Source organism: Hylobates moloch, unplaced genomic scaffold (assembly GCF_009828535.3).
Source record: "Hylobates moloch isolate HMO894 unplaced genomic scaffold, HMol_V3 SCAFFOLD_15, whole genome shotgun sequence".
NCBI lineage: Eukaryota > Metazoa > Chordata > Mammalia > Primates > Hylobatidae > Hylobates > Hylobates moloch.
In genome coordinates this window covers 48,755,414-48,779,720 of record NW_026652290.1, presented here as the reverse complement: position 1 = coordinate 48,779,720, position 24,307 = coordinate 48,755,414, and the positions used below count along the sequence as shown (strand labels likewise).

The following is a 24,307-nucleotide window of genomic DNA, read 5'->3' as shown; positions in this document are numbered from 1 at the left end:
GTCCGAAAAGAGAGTCAGCAAAGGGAGATAGCGGTGGGGCCGTGTTTTTTTTTTTTTTTTTTTGAGACAGAGTCTCGCTCTGTCGCCCAGGCTGGAGTGCAGTGGCGCAATCTCGGCTCAATGCAAGCTCCGCCTCCCGGGTTCACGCCATTCTCCTGCCTCAGCCTCTCCGAGTAGCTGGGACTACAGGCGCCCGCCACCACGCCTGGCTAATTTTTTGTATTTTTAGTAGAGACGGGGTTTCACCGCGGTCTCGATCTCCTGACCTCGTGATCCGCCCGCCTCGGCCTCCGAAAGTGCTGGGATTACAAGCGTGAGCCACCGCACCCGGCCTGGTGGGGCCGTTTTATAGGATTTGGGTAGGCAAACGAGAATTAGTCAAAGGGGGTTGTTCTCTGGCTGGCAGGGGTGGGGATCACAAGGTGCTCAGTCGGGGAGCTTTTGAGCCTGGATGAGCCAGGAGAAGGAATTTCACAAGGTAATGTCATCAGTTAAGGCAGGAACAGGACATTTTCACTTCTTCTGTGATTCTTCAGTTACTTCAGGCCATCTGGATATGTACACACAGGTCACAGGGGATATGATGGCTTAGTTTGGGCTTAGAGGCCTGACATTCCTGTCCTCTTATATTAATATGAAAAATAACATAAAATAGTATTGAAGTGTTGGGGCAGCAAAAATTCGGGGGTGGTATGGAGAGATAATGGGCGATGTTTCTCAGGGCTGCTTTGAGTGGGATTAGGGGCGGCATGGGAACCTAGAGTGGGAGAGATTAAGCTGAAGGAAGTTTTGTGGTAAGGGGTGATGTTGTGGGGTGGTTAGAAGGAACATTTGTTGTATGGAATGATTGGTGATGGTCTGGATACGGATTTGGATGAATTGAGAAACTAAACGGAAGACATAGGTCCCAATAAGAGAAGGAGAAAAACAAATACTAAAGGACTAAGAATTGGGAGGACCCAGGACATCCAATTAGAGAGTGCGCAAAGAGGTTCAGCATAGCCCTGCCAGCAAAGATTATTTATTTACCTTAAGAGTTTAGAGTGGCGGTTTGGGGATAGCACCAGGAGATATCAGCTGTGATGGCTTGGAGAAACAGTGTAAACCAGCAATGTAAACAAGAGCAGGGCATTTATGAGTAATTGAGAACGGTGAATAGGAGAATGACTGGACAGAAGATAGTAGGGATGACAAGTTTTTTGGGGCGCAGTCCAAGTTGGTCTGGTGTCTGGAATGAGATGGGGGCCTAATAAAAAGGAGCGTCCATATAGGAGCTGAAATGGGGTGCTCCCTGTAGCATTCTGAGGACAGGCCCAAATTCTGAGAAGGGCAAGTGGTAAAAGTATTGTCCAGTCCTTTTTTTTTTTTTTTTTGAGACGGAGTCTCGCTCTGTCGCCCAGGCTGGACTGCAGTGGCGCAATCTCGGCTCACTGCAAGCTCCGCCTCCCGGGTTCACGCCATTCTCCTGCCTCAGCCTCTCCGAGTAGCTGGGACTACAGGCGCCCGCCACCACGCCCGGCTAATTTTTTGTATTTTTAGTAGAGACAGGGTTTCACCGTGGTCTCGATCTCCTGACCTCATGATCTGCCCACCTCGGCCTCCCAAAGTGCTGGGATTACAAGTGTGAGCCACCGCGCCCGGCCTGTCCAGTCCTTTTTAAGTTGGTGGCTGAGCATGGTGAGGTGTGTTTTTAAAAGATCATTAGTCCGTTCTACCTTTTCTGAAGATTGAGGATGGTAAGGAGTGTAAAGTTTCCACTGAATACCAAGAGCCTGAGAAACTGCTTGGGTGATTTGACTAATAAAGGCCAGTCCATTATCAGACTGTGTAGAGGTGGGAAGGCCAAAATAAGGAATTATGTCTGACAAAAGGGAAGAAATGACCGTGGTGGCCTTCTCAGACCCTGTGGGAAAGGCCTCTACCCACCCAGTCAAAGTGTCCACCCAGACCAAGAGGTATTTTGGATTCCTGACTCGAGGCATGGGAGTAAAGTCAATTTGCCAGTCCTGGGCAGGGGCAAATCCCCGAACTTGATGTGTAGGGAAGGCGGGGGTGGGGGTGGGGGCCTGAACAATCCCTGAGGAGTAGTAGAGTAGCAGATGGAACCCTGAGAAGTGATTTCATTAAGGATAGATTTCCACGACAGAAGTTTCAGTGGGGAAGTAGGTGGGAGTGGCCAGATGAGAAGAAAAAAAACTGCCGTGAGGGATAGAAATTGGAATGCTACCTGCTTTTTTAGATACGTTATCAGCATAAGCATTGTCCTGAGTGATGGGATCTGATGCCTTTTGAATGCCCTGGCAGTGAATGACTCCAGCTTCCTTTGAAAGTAAAGTGGCTTTGAGAAGAGTTTTTATTAAAGAGGCATTAATGATGGAGGACCCTTGCATAGTGAGGAAATTTCTTTCTGCCCATGTAACAGCATGGTGGTGCAGGATATGGAAGGCATATTTAGAGTCAGTATAAATATATATATATATATTTTTCTTGAGACGGCATCTCGCTCTGTTGCCCAGGCTGGAGTGCAATGGCATGATCTCGGCTCACTGCAACCTCCACCTCCCAGTTTCAAGTGATTCTCCTGCCTCAGCCTCCCAAGTAGCTGGGACTACAGGCACCCGCCACCACACCCAGCTAATTTTTATACTTTTAATAGAGACGGGGTTTCACCATGGTGGCCAGGATGGTCTCGATCTCTTGACCTTGTGATCCGCCCGCCTCAGCCTTCTCAAGTGGTGGGATTACAGGCGTGAGCCACTGCTCCTAGCCAAGTCAGTATAAATATTGACGCCTAGTCCTTTTGCAAGAGTGAGGGCCCGAGTTAAGGCAATGAGTTCCGCTTGCTGAAAGGTAGTGGAGGGGGGCAGAAAGTATATGCGTCAGGTGTGAGGAAGAAAATAGATTTTGGAAGTTATGAGAACTGTAGAGAGTGAGTTGAGCATAGTTTGTGATTTTGAAGGCCTCTAAAAGCATTAAGGCAGTGGCAGCCGCTGCATGGAGACATGACGGCCAGCCTAAAACAGTAAGGTCAAGTTGTTTGGACAAAAAAGGCTACAGGGCATGGTTCCAGCTCTTGTATAAGAATTCTGTCTACACAGCCCTGCACTTCGGCTGCGTGTAATGAAAAAGGTTGGGATGAGGCCAGGCGCGGTGGCTCATGCTTGTAATCCCAGCACTTTGAGAGGCCGAGGCGGGTGGATCACGAGGTCAGGAGATCGAGACCATGGTGAAGAAACCCTGTCTCTACTAAAAATACAAAAAAATTAGCCGGGCGTGGTGGCAGGCGCCTGTAGTCCCAGCTACTCGGAGAGGCTGAGGCAGGAGAATGGTGTGAACCCGGGAGGCAGAGCTTGCAGTGAGCCGAGATCACACCACTGCACTCCAGCCTGGGTGACAGAGCGAGACTCTCCGTCTCAAAAAAAAAAAAGAAAAAAAGAAAAAGGTTGGGATGAGTTAGGGAAAGCTAGTGTGGGAGCAGCTTTTAGGGCTGTTTTTAAGGAACAGAAAGAGGAGTGGGGAAAGGATTTAGGATCTATGGGGTCAGCTAGATTTATCTAGAATATAATAATGGGTTGTAGAGGGAGGTATGGAGGACAGGAGAGTATATGGGTTTGGCACCACGGGGTAGATAGGCACGACAATTTGGTTGATAAAGCGCAGATCCTGAACTAACCTGTAAGACTTGTACAGTTTTTGGACAGGTAAAATGGGGGAATTGTAAGGAGAGTTTATAGGCTTTAAAAGGCCATGCTGTAACAGGCGAGTGATAACAGGCTTTAATCCTTTTAAAGCATGCTGTGGGATGGGATATTGGCATTGATCGGGGTAAGGGTGATTAGGTTTTAATGGGATGGTAAGGGGTGCATGATCGGTCGCCAAAGAGGGAGTAGAGGTGTCCTATACTTGTGGGTTAAGGTGAGGGGATATGAGAGGAAGACACAAAAGAGGCTTTGGGTTGGGAAGAAGGGTGGCAATGACATGTGGCTGTAGTCCAGGAATAATCAGGGAAGCAGATAATTTGGTTAAAATGTCTCGGCCTAATAAGGGAACTGGGCAGGTGGGGATAACTAAAAAGGAGTGTATAAAAGAATACAAGTTGGCACTAGCGTTGGGGAGTTTTAAGAGGTTTAGAAGCCTGGCTGTCAATACCCACAACAGTTATGGAGGCAAAGGAAACAGGCCTTTGAAAAGAAGGTAATGTGGAGTTGGTAGCCTCCATATTGATTAAGAAGGGGATGGACTTACCCTCCACTGTAGGAGTTACCTAAAGCATCTGTGATGGTCCAGGAGGCTTCTGAGGCAATCGGGCAGCGTCAGTCTTCAGGCGCTAAGTCAAGAAGATCTGGGAAGGAGTCAGTCAGAGCTTTGGGCCAGTTGGACAGTCCAATTTCCAGTGGGGTCCTGCACAGATGGGACATGGCTTAGGAGGAATCCTGGGCTGCAGGCATTCCTTGGCCCTGTGGCCAGATTTCTGGCACTTGAAGTAACCTCCTGGGGGAGGAGGTTCTGGAGGAACCCCTGGCAGCTGTGATTCAGGTGTTTGGAAGTTCTTGTGTGCTGGAGATGTGGCTGGGGTTACTCTCACAGTGGAGGCAAGGAACTGAAACTCAGAAATACATTGCTACTTGGCTGCCTCTACTCTATTATTGTACACCTTGAAGGCGAGGTTAATTAAATCCTGTTGTGGGGTTTGAGGGCTGGAATTTAATTTTTGGAGTTTTATTTAATGTCGGGAGTGGATTGGGCAATAAAATGTATATTGAGAATAAGACGGCCTTTTGACCTTTTAGGGTCTAGGGCTGTAAAGTGTCTCAGGGTTGCTGCCAAATGAGCCATGAACTGGGCTGGGTTTTTATTTTTGATGAAAAAGAGCCTAAACGCTAACTGATCTGGGAGAGGTCGGATAAAGAAAAAGGAGCATTAACCTTGACTATGCCTTTAGCTTCAGCCACCTTTTTAAGAGGGAATTGCTGGGCAGGTGGGGAACGGCTAGTCATGGAAAGAAACTATAAGCCAGACCAGGTGAGAGGAGGGGAGGTGATAAAATGGTCGGGGAGCAGAGGCTGAAGAAGAATTGGGACCTGGCTCGGCCTGGCGAGGAGCAGCCTGGGGAGGAGGGGAGAGGTCAGATTTTTCTGTAGAAAAAGAAGATTAGAAAGACTCAGCAGGCCAGGCAAGGTGGCTCATACCTGTAATCCCAGCACTTTGGGAGACCAAGGTGGGCGGATCACAAGATCAGGAGATTGAGAACATCCTGGCCAACATGGTGAAACCCTTTCTCTACTAAAAATACAAAAATTAGCTGGGCGTGGTTGCACGCACCTGTAATCTCAGCTACTTGGGAGGCTGAGGCAGGAGAATCGCTTGAACCCAGGAGTTGGAGGTTGCAGTGAGCCAAGATTGTCACTGCACTACAGCCTGGCGAAAGAACGAGACTCCATCTCAGGAAAAAAAAATAAAGACTCGGCAACGCTTAGGGTTGGGACTGAGGGGACAGGTGGGAGGGAAAGAAGGAAGATCTGGGACAAGTTACACTGGAAACAGAGACTAGGGAGGGACCAATGTGTAAAAGAATGCCTGGACGTAAGGAACCTCAGACCGTTTGCCCATTTTACGACAAGAATTATCTAGATCTTGTAGGATGGAAAAATCGAAAGTGCTGTTTTCTGGCTATTTGGAACCACTGTCAAGTTTGTATTGGGGTCAAGCGGTGATGCAGAAGAAAATAAGGTGCTTAGATTTTAGGTTAAGTGAGAGTTGGAGAGGTTTTAAGTTCTTGAGAACACAGGCTAAGGGAGAAGAAGGAGGAATGGAGGGTGGAAGGTTGCCCATAGTGAAGGAGGCAAGTTTGGAGACAAGGGGTGAGGGGTGCTTGCCCCCCAGGAAAGTGGAGAAGGGGTGGGGGGTGCTTTCCCCCCAGGAAAGTGGAGAAGGGGTGGGAGGTGCTTGCCCCCCAGGAAAGTGGAGAGAAGAGAGGGTAGAGACACAGAGAGAAGGGGTTGGGTGAGCAGCTCTGGGCTGCAATGTGGGTGAGTAGCCAAAGCAGGCATCCCCGCAATTGACCTGCCACCAAGGGAATGTGGGTGAATGACCAAGGCAGGCATCCCCGCAGTGATCAGACACCAATGGAGTGTGGGTGAACAATCAGGCAGGCGTCCCCATGTGATTAAACACCAAGGGAATACTGTCTTCCTGAGTCCGTGACTGGCGCCAGAGTTTTGGATCCACGGATAAAATGTGTCTCCTTTGTCTCTACCAGAAAAGGAAAGGAACTGAAATTAAGAAAAGGGAGAGATTGAAGTGTGGCACCAAAATTGAAAGGAGAAAGAGGTTGAGGGATAGCAAAAGAGGTTGGAGAAGAGAGTAAAAAGAGGCTGCTTACTCGATTTAAAATTGGTGAGATGTTCCTTGGGCTGGTTGGCCTGAGGACCGGAGGTCGCAGGTGGATCTTTCTCATGGAGCAAAGAGCAGGAGGACAGAGGATTGATCTGCCAAGGGAGGTCCCCTGATCCGAGTCACGGCACCAAATTTCACTTGCATCTGTGCGAAGAGACCACCAAACAGGCTTTGTGTGAGCAATAAAGCTTTTTAATTACCTGGGTGGAGGCAGGCTGAGTCCGAAAAGAGAGTCAGCAAAGGGAGATAGGGGTGGGGCCGTTTTATAGGATTTGGGTTGGTAAATGAAAATCAGTCAAAGGGGGTTGTTCTCTGGCTGGCAGGGGTGGGGGTCACAAGGTGCTCAGTGGGGGAGCTTTTGAGCCAGGATGAGCCAGGAGAAGGAATTTCACAAGGTAATGTCATCAGTTAAGTCAGGAACAGGCCATTTTCACCTCTTTTGTGATTCTTCAGTTACTTCAGGCCATCTGGATGTATACGTGCAGGTCACAGGGGATATGATGGCTTAACTTAAGCTCAGAGGCCTGACACAAACATGAGTGAATGCCACAAATGGCACCTCCATATGAGGAACTGGGGCAAAAGGAATAGAGGGAGGGGGCTTTGTTTGGCAAATTGTGCCTCTAAGACCCACTCTCGGGGTTGTATTAAAAAATGGAATAGCTCTTTAAAAAGCTAACACAGAGCACAGGTATTTGAGGACTAAGCTCTGATTTTTTTCTTATCTTGCCCAAATTCCTGTCTAAGGGGTCTGGAGAGTCATGCTCTACAAACCATAAATTCTCATCAGATGGGTTTTATTTAACCCTATATATTGTGACTTACTTTCCAATCTGACTGGCATAACATCACATGACAAAACAGAAAATCAAAATATTTTACCCCCAAGCAATTTTATTTGCCATACCTTGAAATGGCCTTGCAAAGGCCATCCTTTGTGGGGGAAAATTTGCATCTGTAAAGAATCTCTATTAACATAGCTAGATCGTTCTGTTTCAGGCCCTCCCAGTTCTGAAGAGATTAGCTGAGAGTCTACCACCTTTTTAAAGGTCAGAATGGGAAACATTTGTCATCTGTTGTCTCTAAGGGCAGCCACTATGAGACATCAAAAGAACCTTGGTCTCCACAATCTTTTATCTTAACCTAAACATTTCTTTTCTATTAATTCCAGGTCTTTAGACAAACTCAACCAATTGTCAACCAGAAAATGTTTAAATTTACCTATAGCCTGGAACCCCACCCCGCTTCAAATTGTCCTGCCTTTCTGGACCAAACCAATGTATTTCTCAAATGTATTTGATTGATGTCTCATACATCTCTAAAATGTATAAAACCAGGCTTCTGCACCCTAGCCACTTTGGACACATGTTCTCAGGACCTCCTGAGGGCTGTGTCATGGGCCATGGTCACTCATATTTGGCTCAGAATAAATCTCTTCAAATATCTTACAGAGTTTGACTCTTTTTGTCAACATATTGTTCTGAGTGATTTTATTGTCCCCACATGAAACTCACAGAACCTCTGTGAGTTGGGCTCCATTGCCTTCCTCTTTGCATGTAGATGATGAGAGTGTGGGAATCTAAGACATGCCCTCAGCCCACAAATGATGGCCAGTGACAGGTAGGGGCTCAAATTGAAGTAGTCCAGTGCCAAAGAAACTTGATAACCCCTCTTAGGGTGTAGCCATTATGTACTTTGGCTCATTTTCCTTCCTGGTGACTTCAGATCAATAGTGGAGAAGAAGGAGCTGGATGAGCTTTGGGTGGGTCATTTATGGTGAGCAACACTTACAGAAAGAGCCTGTAAACCTCTGTGTTGTCACTCTGTCTCTTTCTTGCCATACACAGGTTCCTTCATAGAAATCCCTTAGGGGACATAGAAAGGGTTCAGGTTCTCCTGCAGAGCATATTTTGTAATTCTCTTTAATTATTTATTCACTCCATGGGGTGATGTTTGCTTGTTGTTGTAGCAGCTACCACGAATAAGTTTCAAAACCAAAACTCACAAGATTCCACATGCCTCAGCAAATAAGAGTCGACCTCTGAGATATAGAGCCTCTTTTCCTGAATTCTTAGATTTCCTTTCTAATTTGTTTCCTAAGTCAGCTCATATCTGACATTATGAACAATAGGCATTAAAGGGTATTATTTAAGGAAGTGTTCTTCCCACAACCTTAAGTTTTAAAAATTTATCTGTTTTTTGAGACAAAGTCTCACTCTGTCACCCAAACTGGAGTGCAGTGGTGTGAACACTGCAGCCTTGACCTCCTGGCCTCAAGCAAACCTCCCACCTCAGCCTCCCAAGTAGCTGGAACTACAGGTGTGTGCCGCCATGCCTGGCTAATTTTTGTATTTTTTGTAGAGAGGGGGTCTCCCCATGTGGCCCAGGCTGGTCTCACACTCCTGGGCTCAAGCGATCTGCCTGCCTCAGCCTCCCAAAGTGCTGGGATTACAGGCGTGAGCCACCCTGCCTATCCTTATTTTCATTTTTAACATGACACACCCAGCTATAAATTCTGTGGGAAACAACGCCCTGTGGGATAAGATCATCACTTTCTATTTTTCCCTTAATAAAAGTCACCCTAAATGGGACTCAATAAAAATAATTATTTGCTGCCAAAATGAAAGTCAAAACCGAGAAATAGAAAAATCAACCATAAAAATCCACTGTAATGAAGACTCACAAAAGATCAACTGAGAGAAATGTTTGCCACATTTATGGAAAATATAGAGTCAGTGAACAAATTAAGGAATTAAGGGCTCGAGGCTTGTTTACCATCACCACGGAAACCACACTCAATGTGTAAGAGGCGGGGTCCAAGGCGGCAGACCTCTGCTGGACTTCTGTGATCCCTGCTGCTTTCCGGCAGGGGCACACTGGGTTCAGAGACTTGTCCTACACCCAGTTGGCAGTGTGACCGTGGATAGGTCATCCTCTCTGAGCCCTAATAAATTCACCGATAAACTGGAAACATCTCCTGATTGGTCAGGGGTGGAAGGTCAGTGGGATGGAGGAGGATGACTCTGGGCAGCTGGGAGTACTTCCCTAGAGGGAGTCAAGTGGGCAAGCAGCCCCAGCATGATGTCATAGATGGCCCATTGTGACTTATATTTAAAATTTATATTCAAAAGGGAAACAGAACACAAAAGTTTGGAAATTTTGCAGCTTGACCATGTGGCAGAAAAAGTAAAAGCACTATCAGGGGAAGAATTAAAGCAGGCTGCAGAACAACCATTTGCTAGAGAAATTTGCATAACTAAAAGGGAGCCAAGTGCTAATTAACAGCCAAGACAATGGGAAAAGGGCCTCAAAGACATTTCATAAACCTTTAAGGAAGCTCCTCCCATCATAGGTGCAGAGGCCTAGAAAGAAAGAATGGTTTTGCGGGCCCAGCCTGAAGTGTGCCCTGTGCCACTTAGGGAGGCTTCAGCTCCAGCCATGGCTCAAAGGGCCCTAGGGACAGCGTGGGCCACAGCCACAGAGGGTGCAAGCCATAAGCCTTGGTGGCTTCCATGTGGTGTTAAGCTTGTAGGCTTGCAGAGTCCAACAGTGAATGAGGCTTGGCAGCTTCCCCCTAGATTTCAGAGGATGTATGAGAAAGACTGGGTGCCCAAGCAGAAGCCTACAGCAGGGCTGGAGCCCTCAGAGAGAACCTCTGCTAGCACAGTATTGCCCAGCCTCAGGTATTCCTTTATAGCAATGCAAGAATGGCCTAACACATCCAGAAAGCCTCAGGACGTTTGGCCAACAAGCGAATAGAAGCTAGTGTGTGGGACAGAGCACCATGTGGCAAACACCTGAGTAGAAAGAGAAAACCTCCAAAGAGGTGGAATAGGGGAAATGTGGGGTTGGAGTCCCCACACACAAAATCCCCACTGCGGCACTGTTTAGTGGAGCTCTGGGAAATGGGGGCTAATGTCCTCCAGGCCCTGGAATGGTAGAGCCACTGGCAGCTTGTACCCTTGCGCCCAGAAAAGTGTGACAGGAGCGACAGGAACTGAACCTTGCAAAGCCACAGGGGCAGAGCTGCCCAAAGCCCTGGGAGTCCAGACCTCATGCCAGTGTGCCTGGATGTGGGACATGGAGTCAAAGGAGATTCTTTTGGAGTTTAAGTTTTGTTTTGTTTTGTTTTTGTTTTTTGTTTTTCTGAGACAGGGTCTTGTTCTGTTGTCCAGGCTGGAGTGCAATGGTGTGATCTTGGCTTACTGCAACCTCCACCTCCCAGGCTCGAATGATCCTCCCACCTCAGTCTTCTGAGTAGCTGGGACCACAGGTGCACACCACCATACCCAGATTATATATATATAATATATAATATATATAATATATATGTGTATGTTTATATATATAATGTACATGTGTATGTTTATATATATTATATATAATAATAATATATAATATATGATATCTATCTCTACATATATGTATACATATATACACACATATATAATATTATATATAATATATAATTATATATAATATATATAACATTATATATGTGTGTGTGTGTGTGTATATAGATAGATAGATGATAGATAGATAGATAGATAGATAGATAGATAGATAGATAGATAGATAGATAGATAGATGAAGTTTAGCTATGCTGTCCAGGCTGGTCTCAAACTCCCGAGCTCAAGTGATCCACCTGCCTCGGCCTCTCAAAGTACTAGGATTACAGGCATGAGCCACCATGCCCAGCCTGGAGCTTTAAAATTTAATGACTGCCTTACTGAGTTTCTGACTTAATTGGAGCCTGTACCCCTTTTCTTTTGGCCGATTTCTCCCTTTTGGAACAGGAATGTTTACCCAATGCCCACTTCCCCATTGTCTTGGAAGTAAATAACTTGTTTTGATTTTACAGGCTTATAGATGGAGGAAGGAGATGAGTCTCAGATGAAACTCTGGACCTGGACGTGGGACTTTGTGTTAATGCTGGAATGAGTTAAGACTTTGGGAGACTATTGGGGCCAGGCATGGTGGCTCATGCCTGTAATCCCAGCACTTCTGGAGGCCAAGCCAGATGGATCACTTGAGGCCAGTTTGTCAGACCAGCCTGACCAACATGGTGAAACCCCGCATCTACTAAAAATACAAAAATTAGCCAGACACGGTGGCGCATGCCTGTAATCCCAGCTACTCGGATTGCTGAGGCATGAGAATCACTTGAACCCAGGAGGCAGAGGTTGCGGTGAGCCAAGATAGCGCCACTGCACTCTAGCCTGGGCGACAGAGTGAGGCACTGTCTTAAAAAAAAAAAAAAAAAAAAACTTTGGGAGACTATTGGGAAGGCATGATTGTATTTTGCAATGTGAGAAGGATATAAGATTTGGAGAGGCCAGGGGCAGAATGATAGAGTTTGGATGTTTGTCCTTGCCCAAACCTCACGTTGAGATGTAATCCCCAATGTTGGTAGGTGGGGCTTGGTGGGAGATGCTTGGGTCCTGGGGGCAGATTCCTCATGGCTTGGTGCTGTCCTCGTGATAGTGAGTTCTCCTGAGGTCTGGTTGTTTAAGTGTGTGGCTTCACTGGTGCAATGCTCTCTCTGCTTCAGCTTTCCCCATGTGACATGCTGCTCTCACTTCCCCTTCCACCACGAGTAAAAGCTCTGACGCCTCCCCAGAAGCTGAGCAAATGCTAGTGCCCTGCTTCCTGTACAGCCTGCAGAACGGTGAGCCAATTAAACCTCTTTTCTTTATATTAGGTTGGTGCAAAAGTAATTGCAGCTTTTGCATTAAAAAAATAGCAAAAACTGCAATTATTTTTGCACCAATCCAATAAATTGCGCAGCCTCAGGTATTTCTTTATAGCAAGGCAAGAATGACCTAACACATCCAGAAAGCCTCAGGACACCTGGGCAACAGGGGAATAGAAGCCAGAGTGTGGGACAGAGCATTGTGTACTGAACGCCTGAGTAGAAAGAGGAAACCTCTGCTGGGTGCGGTGGCTCACGCCTGTAATCCCAGCACTTTGGGAGGCTGAGGTGGGCAGATCACCTAAGGTTGGGAGTTCGAGACCAGCCTGGTCAACATGGCGAAACCCTGTCTCTACTAAAAATACAAAAATTAACCGAGCATGGTGGTGCATGCCTGTAATCCCAGCTACTCGGGAGGCTGAGGCAGGAGAATCGATTGAACCTGGGAGGCGGAGATTGTGGTGAGCCAAGATCATGCCATTGTACTCCAGCCTGGGCCACAAGAGCCAAACTCCATCTCAAAAAAAAGAAAAAAGAAAACCTCCAAGGAGGAACCCTGTAGAAAACTGCAACGTGACATGTGTTCACTGCACGTGGCACAAGCTGGAGAAGAAAATGTAAATAAAGCCTAGGAACAAAAACTCAGAGCCCTAATGAGTTAGTTTGGATTTGCAGGAGAGGGGAAAGACGCGCTTGGCACTCACAGCCTCACTGAGTACATTTTCTCCACTTAAGTGAGTCCACATGTTAATTTACTTGTCGGGGAGCAGTCAGCACAAAGTGTGTCCTCGCCAGTGATATGAACACCCTGGCCAGGCACATGCAGCCAGCAGTGCATCCTGGCTGGGGCCATATCCGTGGCTCCTGTGCTCTGCGACTCTGCTCCTGCCTGGGTAAGGCTTCTGTCCCCACAAAGACCACCACTGTTCTGCTTTTCTCCCACTCTGGGTAAGTTTTGCCTATTCTGGAACCTCCTATTCATGGGCTTATACAATATGTTCTCCGTTGGGAACGATGTTCTTTTTGTGCACCGTGAGGCTGTGTGTGCCAGCGGTGCTTTTATTGCTGAGCAGTGTTCCGTTGTGTGCCTGACCACAGATTGCTTTCCATTCTGCTACTGGTGGAATCCTGGGATATTTCCAGTTTGGGGATACTATGAATGAAGCTGCTATGAACATCCTTAAATGAATCTTCTGGTGAAGTCATCATAGCATTTGGAGACCAAGTTTTTGCCATCATTTATTCGGAGCCTAAAGGACCAGAGGAAAAACCTGCCCAGGGTCATACAAGGCTGAGAAGCCCAGTAAAGTACTCTCTGACGTCAGCGACTCAGGTCCTTTGGTCCTGTGCCTGGCTTGGACGGAGTCAGGCTTGTTCAACGTTCTCGCCCCATCACCTCAGGTTCCCCATATCCCATTTACGACATCAGGATTAGCTCCCAGACTTGTGTGGGGTACATAAGGGGGACTGGTTTTCCTGTTTCACTTTTAGCCTGGGCTTAGGCTATGAGCAGGTCAGAAAGGGGCAATGAGGCTGGGTGCAGTGGCTCATGCCTGTAATCCCAGCAGTTTGGGAGGCCAAGGCGGGTGGGTCACCTGAGATCAGGAGTTCAAGACCAGCCTGGCCAACATGGCAAAACCCCGTCTCTACTAAAATACAAAAATTAGCCGGGGGTGGTGGTGCATCTCTCTAATCCCACCTACTTGGGAGGCTGAGGCAGAATTGCTTGAACCTGGGAGGCAGAGGTTGCAGTGAGCTGAGATGGCACCACTGCACTCCAGTCTGGGTGACAGAGCGAGACTTCATCTCAAAAAAAAAGGGGGGGGGGTGGCAAGGAGGGCAATGAGATCATATTTCCCATGCGCTGTTTGAACAGTGGTGCTCCATGAAAGGGCCACATATGCAAAGCAGCCCCAAATGCAGAAGGAGCTGAGAAACCAAAGAACAAGGCACACACATCCAGTGTGTCAGCAAAGGGTGGTTTATTTGGGGAATTTAAGGCAGAAGCATGGTCTTGGGTGACAGCAAGACAGATGTCCACACTCCCAGACCCAGGGCTTGTACACCATGGAGAAAGCGTGTATTGCTCTACAGAGACAATGGCAGCAATCCAGAACAGGCAGGAATGCTGTGCACATAGCCTAGAATTTGTGTGATAACATCAGGGTTGACATGTTCTCACACTAAGGACAGGAAATTAAGTCCTTTCTCACACTAAGGACAGGAAATTAAGTCCAGGCCCTTTCATGGAACACCAGTGTTCCATGGTGTTCCTGATTAAGTGTAGGAATCAGGAGGCATTCCTGGGACTGGAGCTAATCAGAGTCAACACGGCAGGTTTGCAGCCCAAATGGTCACTTTGTCTCTGCAGTTGGTGTCTCCCTTCCCTTCTGAGTCTCATTATCCCCGTGTGCAAGTTAAGGGGATTAAGGCCACTCTGGGGCTCATTCTGGGCCTAATGATCTCTGAGGTTAACCATCCGTGATGGGTAAAGTGAAGAGGGGTGTCTTTCCCCTCTGCTTGCTCCAGTCACTTGGCCCAGAGGCCCCCCTCCAAGTGAGCTCCAGGAGGGCTCCTGCGTACTCCTCTCCCGGAACACAGCTCCAAGGATCCCATGATGGTCAGTGTTTTAAAATGTACCTGGTAGTTGCTTTTTATACAGCTATGGCAAGGCTTACAGATCTGGAGACATTTGCCATTGAAAACTAGTTACTTGGGCTGGGCACAGTGGCTCATGCCTGTAATCCCAGCACTTTGGGAGGGCAAGGCGAGTGGATCACCTGAGGTCATGAGTTTGAGACCAGCCTGGCCAACATGGCAAAACCCTATCTCTACTGAAAATACAAAAATTAGCCGGATGTGGTGGTGGGTGCCCATAATCCCAGCTACTTGAGAGACTGAGGCAGGAGACTCACTTGAACCCCGGGGGATGGAGGAGGTTGGGATGAGCTGAGATTGTACCACTTCACTCCAGCCTGGGCAAAACAGCAAAACTCCATCTCAAAAAGGAAAAGAAAAGAAAACTAATTACTTGGCCAGGCATGGTAGCTCACCCCTGTAATCCCAGCACTTTGGGAGGCTGAGACAGCCTGATCACTTGAGCCCAGAAGTTTAAGACCAACCTGGGCAACATGGCAAAACCCTCTGTCTACAAAAAATACAAAAATTAGCCAGGTGTGGTAGCGCGTGCCTGTAGTCCCAGCTACTCAGGAGGCTGAGGCAGAAAGATCATTTGCACCAGGAGGTGGAGGCTGCAGTGAACTGTGATTGTGCCACTGCACTCCAGCCTGGGTGACAGAGTGAGACTGTGAGGACCCCACCACAAAAAAAAAGAAAAAAAATAGTTACAGTTATCAAGAGGAGGGAGCAGGCCATCCCATGCAGGGCCATGCAGAGAAGCACTGAGGTTGGCCAGAAGGCAGGAGCGAGGGGAAGGCGTGGATAAAAGCCTTTATTGGGTTTTCTCTGGAAGGAATGGGCAAGGCAAGGTGAGTAGGCTTAGGGTTGGTTAGTTTGAATAATTTCCGCAGGCTCTGCGGTGTAGGGTGTCCCAAGTTGTCTGTTACCTGGCCCTGGGATGATCTGGGGTGCAGAGGAGCTGCAGAGCCAGCCAGCCTGTGGAACTCCTGGCAGGGTTTCCTGTAGGCACTGCTCACCTCTCTTCTGCCTTCCCAGAGCTTCACTGCCAATGAGCAGAAAGTCCAGGGAATTGGGAGAGTTTCTGCAGAGACCCATCTTAAACTATGTACAGGCTTCCAGAAGACAGTCATTTGACTGGAGACCAAGTCAGGCTGTGAGTTGGAGAGGGCTGGGAGAAAATGACAGTGAAATTTGTTTTTCCACCAAGAAACATAGTGCCTCTGCTGGGAGGTGGGGGAGCTTCTACACTGAAGTGGGTTAATCTCTGAACTGCTCCTCTAGGGCTGAGGCCCCCCAGCCATGCATGATGCCCTGAGCAGAAGGGGCTGACCAGCAGAGGGCACCAGAGCAGAGAGCGGGTCAAAGTTGCTAAAGCCCACACCACGGGTGGCCTGGGGCTCTGGGGATCCCCTGGAGTGGCTGTGGATTGTTGAGCCTGGCAATATATTGTGCATCACTTTTTTTTTTTTTTTTTGAGACGGAGTCTCGCTCTGTAGCCCAGGCTGGAGTGCAGTGGCAGGATCATGGCTTACTGCAACCTCTGCCTCCTGGGTTCAAGCTATTCTCCTGCCTTGGCCTCCTGAATACATGGGATTACAGGCGTGTGCCACCACACCCAGCTAATTTTTGTACTTTTAGTAGAGACGGGGTTTCACCATGTTGGCCAGGCTGGTCTCGAACTCCTGACCTCGTGATCCACCTGCCTTGGCCTCCCAAAGTGCTGGGATTACAGGTGTGAGCCACTGCACCTGGCCTACTTTTTTTTTTTTTTTGAGACAGAGTCTCACTCTGTCACTCAGGCTGGAGTGCAGTGGCATGATCTCAGCTCACTACAACCGCCATCTCCCGAGTATTCTCCAGCCTCAGCCTCCCAAGTAGCTGGAATTATAGGCATACACCACCACACCTGGCTAATTTTTGTATTTTTTGTAGAGATGAGGTTTCACCATGTTGGCCAGGCTGGTCTTGAGCTCAGGTGATCCGCCTGCCTCAGCCTCCCAAAGTACTGGAATTACAGGTGTGAGCCACCACTCCTAGCTTTTTGTTTTGTTTGTTTTGTTTTTTTGAGACAGAGTTTTGCTCTTGTTGCCCAGGCTGGAGTAAAATGGCGCGATCTCAGCTCACTGCAACCTCTGCCTCCCGGGTTCAAGCAGTACTCCTGTCTCAGCCTCTTGAGTTGCTGGGATTACAGGTGTACACCACCATGCCCGGCTAATTCTTGGTATTTTTAGTAGAGATGGGGTTTCACCATGTTGACCAGGCTGGTATTGAACTCCTGACCTCAAGTGATTCTCCTTTCTTGGCCTCCCAAAGTGCTGGGATTATAGGTGTGAGCCACCATGCCTTTATGTATTCTTTTAAAATAGAGAAGTGGTTTCACCATGTTGGTCAGGCTGGTCTCGAACTCCTGACCTCAAGTGATTCTCCTGTCTCAGCCTCCCAAAATGCTGGGATTACAGGCATGAGCCTGTGCATCAGATTTATCTGATTTCAAAAATCTCAAAGACCCAGGAAATGCATGAATTAGTATGACAAAAGATCCCCTCACCATGCAAATATTTGAACCCTAGAAAATCTGAGCCAGGGCTGGGCGTGGAGGCTCACACCTGTAATCCCAGGACTTTGGGAGGCTGAGGCGGGCAGATCACGAGGTTAAGAGATCGAGACTATCCTGGCCAACATGGTGAAACCCTGTCTGTCTTTTTTTTTTTTTTTTTTTTTTAGAAAGCCATACTATTATTTCTTTTTAAGATTTCCAAATATCCAATGAGTTTTTTTTTCTTATAGAAAATCCCTATTTTTTTTTAATGTTGTCAAGAGAAAAAAAAATTCCAACCTTCATTCCAAGATATTTCTTCAGATACACTTGAGCATGTACTGGTCCTACATTTCTTAGATCATCTTCACACTGCTGCAGGTCATACTCTCTTTTTGTCTCTTCATTTCCTAGAATTTTCCATGCTTGATCAATTTCGATGAACTTTTGTACACATTCCTCCACTGTTCCTGCTGGTACATCTGTACTTTGTTTATCTGGATGATATATTAATATGAGTTTTTGATATTTTTGTTTTAGGTCTGATATATTTGCAGATGGGTCTGCCCCCAGGATGCTGTACTAATCCTTTTTTGGCATCTGCTCAACCGCCATCATCCATGGAACCAGAAGTGGGCCTTCTCGGATTAGCTAACTTCACATAGGCGCTGCTGCCCACTCCTCGCCTGCTAACCCTGTCTGTCTTAAAAATACAAAATTAGCTAGGCCTGGTGGCACGCACCCGTAATCCCAGCTACTCGGGAGGCTGAGGCAGGAGAATTGCTTGAACCTGGGAGGCGGAGTTTGCAGAGAGCTGAGCTCTCGAGATCTCGCCATTGCACTCCAGCCTGGCGACAGAGCAAGACTCCATTTCAAAAAAAAAAGAAAATTTGACCCAGGTGTGACCTCACAAATCATCCATCCGAAATGTTCATTCTACAGATAGGGAACCCATGACCCAAAGAATAAAGCTTGTCCAAGATCAAACTGAAGCCCAGGATTTGGGAATAGAAACCAAGAGGCAAGGAGGTAAATGGGATGTCCATCACTTATTTATTTATTTAGAGATGAAGTTTCACTGTTGTTGCCCAGGCTGGAGTATAGTGGCGCCATCTCGGCTCACTGCAACCTTTGCCTCCCAGATTCAAGTGATTCTACTGCGATCTCGGCTCACTGCAACCTTTGCCTCCCAGATTCAAGTGATTCTACTGCCTCAGCCTCCCGAGTCACTGGGACTACAGGCATGCACCACCACACCCAGGTGCTTTTTTTGTATTTTTTGTAGAGACAGGGTTTCAGTATATTGGCCAGGCTGGTCTTGAACTCCTTACCTCAGGTGATCCACCCCCTTGGCCTCCCAAAGTGCTGGGATTACAGGCATGAGCCACTGCCGCCAACCTGAGTCACCAATTTCAGGGGCTGGAAAATCAAGCACAGGTTTATTCCTCCCTCGGTGCCTGGAGTGCCCTCTAATGGCTAGTTTAATAAGTGCCTCGAACATCTTAAGGTAAGAAAGGACATAGTCATGAATATTTAAAGTCCTTCACTGCTCTCCAGGAACCTCCCCTCCTTCATTAGTGTACGTGTTGGGGAAACATACACATCACTGAAATTTAAGTGCCATGATGATGAACCTTTTTTTTTTTTTGAGACAGTCTTGCTTTGTCGCCCAGGCTGTAGCACAGTGGCATGATCTCGGCTCACTGCAAGCTCTGCCTCCCGGGTTCACGTCATTCTCCTGCCTCAGCCTCCCGAGCAGCTGAGACTACAGGCTCCCGCCACCACGCCCAGCTAATTTTTGTATTTTTAGTAGAGAGGGGGTTACACTGTGTTAGCCAGGATGGTCTTGATCTCCTGACCTCGTGATCCGCCCGCCTTGGCCTCTCAAAGTGCTGGGATTACAGGTGTGAGCCACCGCACCTGGCCGAACCTTTTTTTTGAGACAGGGTTTGGCTCTGTCTCTCAGGTTGGAGTGCAGTGATGAGATCATAGCTCACTGCAGCCTTGACCTGCCGGCTTCAAGCCATCCTCCCACCTCAGCCTCCTGAGTAGATGGGACGACAGGAGCACACCACCACGCCTGGCTAATTTTTGTACTTTTTCTAGAAACGGAGTCTCTCTATGTTGCCCAGGCTTGTCTCAAACTCCTGAGCTCAAGCCATCTTCTGGCCTTGGCCTCGCAAAGTTCTGAAATTACGGGCGTGAGCCTGGCGAGGATGAATATTTTGTCTGCTTTGTTCAGGATAGTGGTCTCTGTGTCCATGGCAGTGACCACACCCATGCATAATAGACAATGAATAAATACTTGCCGAATGACTGAATGAATCAAGTACTCACTCTGCACACGGCCCTATTTCTGGATTTTTGAGGTGCTTCATTAACAGATATTTACCAGTGGCTTTCTGTGCAATATACCATGAAGAGAGTCATGGAGTCAGAAAAATTTTAAAGCCACTGTTCATGTCCTAATAGATTTGCCGTTTATTAGCGTACAAGACAAACCACAACTCCCAAGTGTAGAGATAACATGGCAAAGATGAGAGGGGTGAGCAAGGCCATGGCAGCGAGCCAGGCAGGCAGACGGATAGCAGTCATGCTTCGGGGCCTCCCGGGGAGATGGGGTGCACGTCCAGGTGGGAGAAGTCGGCTTTCAGAACAGGAGAATGGACAGCTTTCCAGGGCTGGGGCCAGTGCCTTCCTCATTTTCCATCTCTCAATTCCGCATTCTTCCTCCTCATTCACCACAGTCGTGGGGGCTGAATTCCCGAATTACTAAGACTCGCCTCTCCCGGGGAACTTGGTCGCTGTCCTGCCCACCGCTCCAATGGCTCCTCCCATCCTTGGCCACATCCACCTTTGGATGCTTCTTGCCATCACACAGTCCCACACCCAGCTGCGCAACTGAGCACTCACAGTGTTTAGAATCCTGCAGCCGCTGGCCCCAGGCTTTGACTCCATGGGCTGAGGCCTTTAAGGACATCAGCAGCACCGAGCCAAAGGAGCGCCGCCCAGCCAGCCAGAGAACACTGACGCAGGGAGATGGAAACAGGATTTAGTTACTGAGACCTTGTTTACACAAAGATACTCTAAGAGAACTCATAGATGGGAGGGAGTTGAGTCTTGGCTGCTGAAGCAGGCAAAAAGAGAAGTAAACCGATCTCCATGGACCATGGAGCAGTTCTGGGCAGGTGGCACTGTGGGAAGAAGACGGGAGCAACGTCTGGATGGAAGGCAGGCGTGCTTTGAGTGTGGCAGACAGCGGGAGACCGGGTTCAGCAGGACCCTAGGGGTTCCAGGTCATGTCACAGCTTTATTAAGATATAATTCAGGCCGGGCACTGTGGCTCACGCCTGTAATCCCAGCACTTCGGGAGGCCGAGGCGGGCGGATCACCTGAGGTCGGGAGTTCGAGACCAGCTTGACCAACATGGAGAAACCGCATCTCTACTAAAAAATACAAATAAAATTAGCTGGGCGTGGTGGCGCATGCCTGTAATTCTAGCTACTTGGAAGGCTGAGGCAGGAGAAGAGCTTGAACCTGGGAAGCGGAGGTTGCGGTGGGCCAAGATTGCACCGTTGCACTCCAGCCTGGGCAACAAGAGCGAAACTCCATCTCAAAAAAAAAAAAAAGATATAATTCATATACAATTCGTCAATGTAAAGTGCGCAGTCAATAGTTTTTAATATATTCACAGAGCAGAGCAACCATCAACACAATCAATTCTAGAACATTTCCATCACCCCAAACAGGAACTCTGTCCTCATTAGTCATCATTCCCAAATCCCCCACGTCCACTGCAGCTCTAGACACCACCAATCTACTTCCTGTCTCTAAGATTTGCCTGTTATGGACTTCCATATAAATGGAGTTGGCCGGGCGCAATGGCTCACGCCTGTAGTCTCAGCACTTTGGGAGAATGAGACGGGTGGACGGTGGGTGCCTATAATCACAGCTACTCGGGAGGCTGAGGCAGGAGAATCACTTGAACCCGAGGGGAGGAGGTTGCAGTGGGCCGAGATTGTGCCATTGCACCCCAGCCTGGGCGAAAGAACGAAACTCTGTCAAACACACACACACACACACACACACACACACACACACATATAAATAGAGTGATACACATGGTCCTCTGTGACTGCCTTCTTTCCTTTGCATGTGCTTCCAAGGTTCATCCATGTTGGAGCATGGATCGGTATTTCATTCCTTTTCATGGCTGGAGAATATTCCAGTGTAGGATAGACCACATTTGGTTATCAGTTGATGGACATTTGGGTTGTTTCCACCTTTGGCTACCATGAACATACCATGAATGTTTAGGTACGAGATTTTGTGTGCATACATATTTTCATTTTTCTTGATATAATCTAAGTGGAATTGCTGGGTAAAATGGTGACACTGTTTAGTTTGGGAACTGCCAGACTATCTCCCAAAGGGGCTTCAACACTTTACATTCCTACTAACAGCATTTAAGGGTTTCATTTATCAACACTTCTCCAACTTCTGGCCAACACTTGTTATGACTTGTCTTTTTTCACTATACCCATCCTAGTGGGTGTCAAGTGGCATCTCAGTGTGGTTTGGATTTAGACTTCCATGATGACAATTGATACTGAGCATCTTTTCATGGGCATTGGGCAGTTTGTGTGTGTGTGTGTGTGTGTGTGTGTGTATATATATATACACACATATACTTTTTTTTTTCAAGACAGCGTTTTTCTCTTGTTGCCCAGGCTGGAGAGCAGTGGTGCAAACTCTGCTCACTGCAACCTCTGCCTCCTAGGTTCAACCAATTCTCCTGCCTCAGCCTCCTGAGCCTCCCGAGTAGCTGGGATTACAGGCATCCGCCACCAGGCCTGGCTAATATTTTGTATTTTTGGTAGAGACAGGGTTTCACCACGTTGGCCAGGCTGGTCTCGAACTCCTGAGCTTAGGTGATCCACCCACCTTGGCCTCCCAAAGTGCTGGGATTACAGGTGTGAGCCACTGTGCCCAGCCAGTTTGTATATCTTCTTTGGGGAAATTTCAGATCTTTTGTCTATTTTTAAAATTCAGTTATTTGTCTTTTTATTATTGCATTGTAAGAGTTCTTTATATATTTTATATGTTTGGGTCACAGGGGCAGATCCCTCATGAATGGCTCAGTGCCTTCCCCACAGTAATAAGTGAGTTCTCACTCTGTTAGTTCACTCGAGAGCTGGTTGTTAAAAGGAGCCTGGCACCTCCTCGCCTCTCTCCCACTCTCACACTTGCCATGTGATGTGCCTATTCCCTCTTTGCCTTCTGCCATGATTGTAAGCTTCGAGGCCTCCTCAGAAGCTGAGCAGATGCAGGTGCCTGCTTGTACAGCCTGCAGAACTGTGAACCAAATAAATGTCTTTGTAAATTACCCAGTCTCAGGTATTTATTTAAAGCAGTGCAAAAAGGACTAACACAATATTCCAGATATGAGTTCCTTGTCAGGTATATGATTTGCAAATATTTTCTCCCATTATGTGGGCTGTCTTTTCATTTTATTGATAGTGTCCTTTGAAACACAAAAGTTTTTAATTTTCATGAAGCCAAATGTATCTATTTTTTATTATGTCGTTTGTGCTTTTGGCATCATATCTAAGAATCCAAGCTCACAAACTCTTAGCCCTATGTTTTCTTCTAAAAGAGTTACAGTTCCGGCTCTTATATTTTTTTTGGTCTTCGGTCTATTTTGACTTAATTTTGTACTTGACATGAAGTGGGCATACAACTTCATTCTTTTGCATGTGGATATCCAGTTATCCCAGAACCATTTATTGAAAAGACTATTATTTTTCCACTGAATGGTCTTTGCAGCCCTGTTGAAAATCAGTTGACCATAGATACATGAATTTATTTCTGGACTCTCAATTTTATTCCATTGATCTATATGTCTATCTTCATGCCAGTACCACCATCTCTTAGTTACTGTTGCTTTATAGTAAATTTTGAAATCCAGAAGTATGAGTCCTGCAACTTTGTTCTGTTTTCAAGATTGTTTTGGGGCCGGGCGTGGTGGCTCACGCCTGTAATCCCAGCACTTTGGGAGGCCGAGGCAGGTGGATCATGAGGTTAGGAGATCGAGACCATCCTGGCTAACATGGTGAAAGCCTGTCTCTGCTAAAAAAAATACAAAAAATTAGCTGGACGTGGTGGCGGGCACCTGTAGTCCCAGCTACTCAGGAGGCTGAGGCAGGAGAATGGCATGAACCCACGAGGTGGAGCTTGCAGTGAGCCGAGATCGTGCCACTACACTCCAGCCTGGGCGACAGAGAGAGACTCCGTCTCAAAAAAAAAAAAAAAAAATTGTTTTGGCTATGCTGCTGCATTGAGTACCCACACAGATTTTAGAACCAGCTTGTCAGTTTCCACAAAGGATCCAGTCATTATTTTGATAGGATTGCATTGATTCTCTAGATCAATTTCAGATGTACCAACATCTTAACAATATTACTACCCATGAACGTGGAAAGTTTTATTTAGGTCTTTCTAAATTTCTTTCAGTGAAGTTTTTTAGTTTTTAGAGTATAAATTTTATGCTTCTCTTATTAAATTTATTCCTATGTACTTTGCTATTTTGAGGATATTTAAAATGTAATTATTTTCTTAATTTTATTTTTGAATTATTCATTGCTAGTACATATTTTTTAATTTCTTTTTTTTTTTACATTTTTTTAAGAGATGGGATCTTGCTATGTTGCCCAGGCTGGTCTTGAACTGCTGAGCTCAAGCAATCCTCCTTAGCCTCCCAAAGTGCTGGGATTATAGGTGTGAGCCACCACACCCGGCCCATTGCTAGTATGTAGAAATACAATGGATTTGGCTGGGCGCAGTGGCTCATGCCTGTAATCCTAGCACTTTGGGAGGTGGAGGTGGGCAGATCATGAGGTCAAGAGATCCAGACCATTCTGGCCAACATGGTGAAACCCCGTCTCTACTAAAAGTACAAAAATTAGCTGGGTGTGGTGGCGCTCGCCTGTAGTCCCAGCTACTCGGGAGGCTGAGGCAGGAGAATTGCTTGAACCTGGGAGGCG

The 24,307-nt window shown here is 47.2% G+C and overlaps 1 protein-coding gene across 14 annotated transcripts in view; it reads left to right on the top strand.

Annotated features, from left to right (window-relative positions):
• Positions 1-20,149, top strand: part of RNF112 (ring finger protein 112) — a 64,500-nt gene extending 44,351 nt beyond the window's left edge. For 5 of the 14 annotated variants that reach the window (XM_032176792.2, XM_058428560.1, XM_058428561.1 and 2 more), the window contains 3 exons: positions 11,258-11,584; positions 11,948-12,064; positions 17,805-17,893. The gene's annotated coding sequence lies outside the window, so the exon portion shown is untranslated. Of the gene's footprint in view, positions 1-10,551; positions 10,670-11,257; positions 11,585-11,947; positions 12,065-12,823; positions 12,880-17,804; positions 18,294-18,457 lie in introns of those variants that run through there. The other 9 variants (XM_058428563.1, XM_058428562.1, XM_058428556.1 and 6 more) reach the window with 9 other exon arrangements.
• The last annotated feature ends 4,158 nt before the right edge of the window (positions 20,150-24,307 follow it).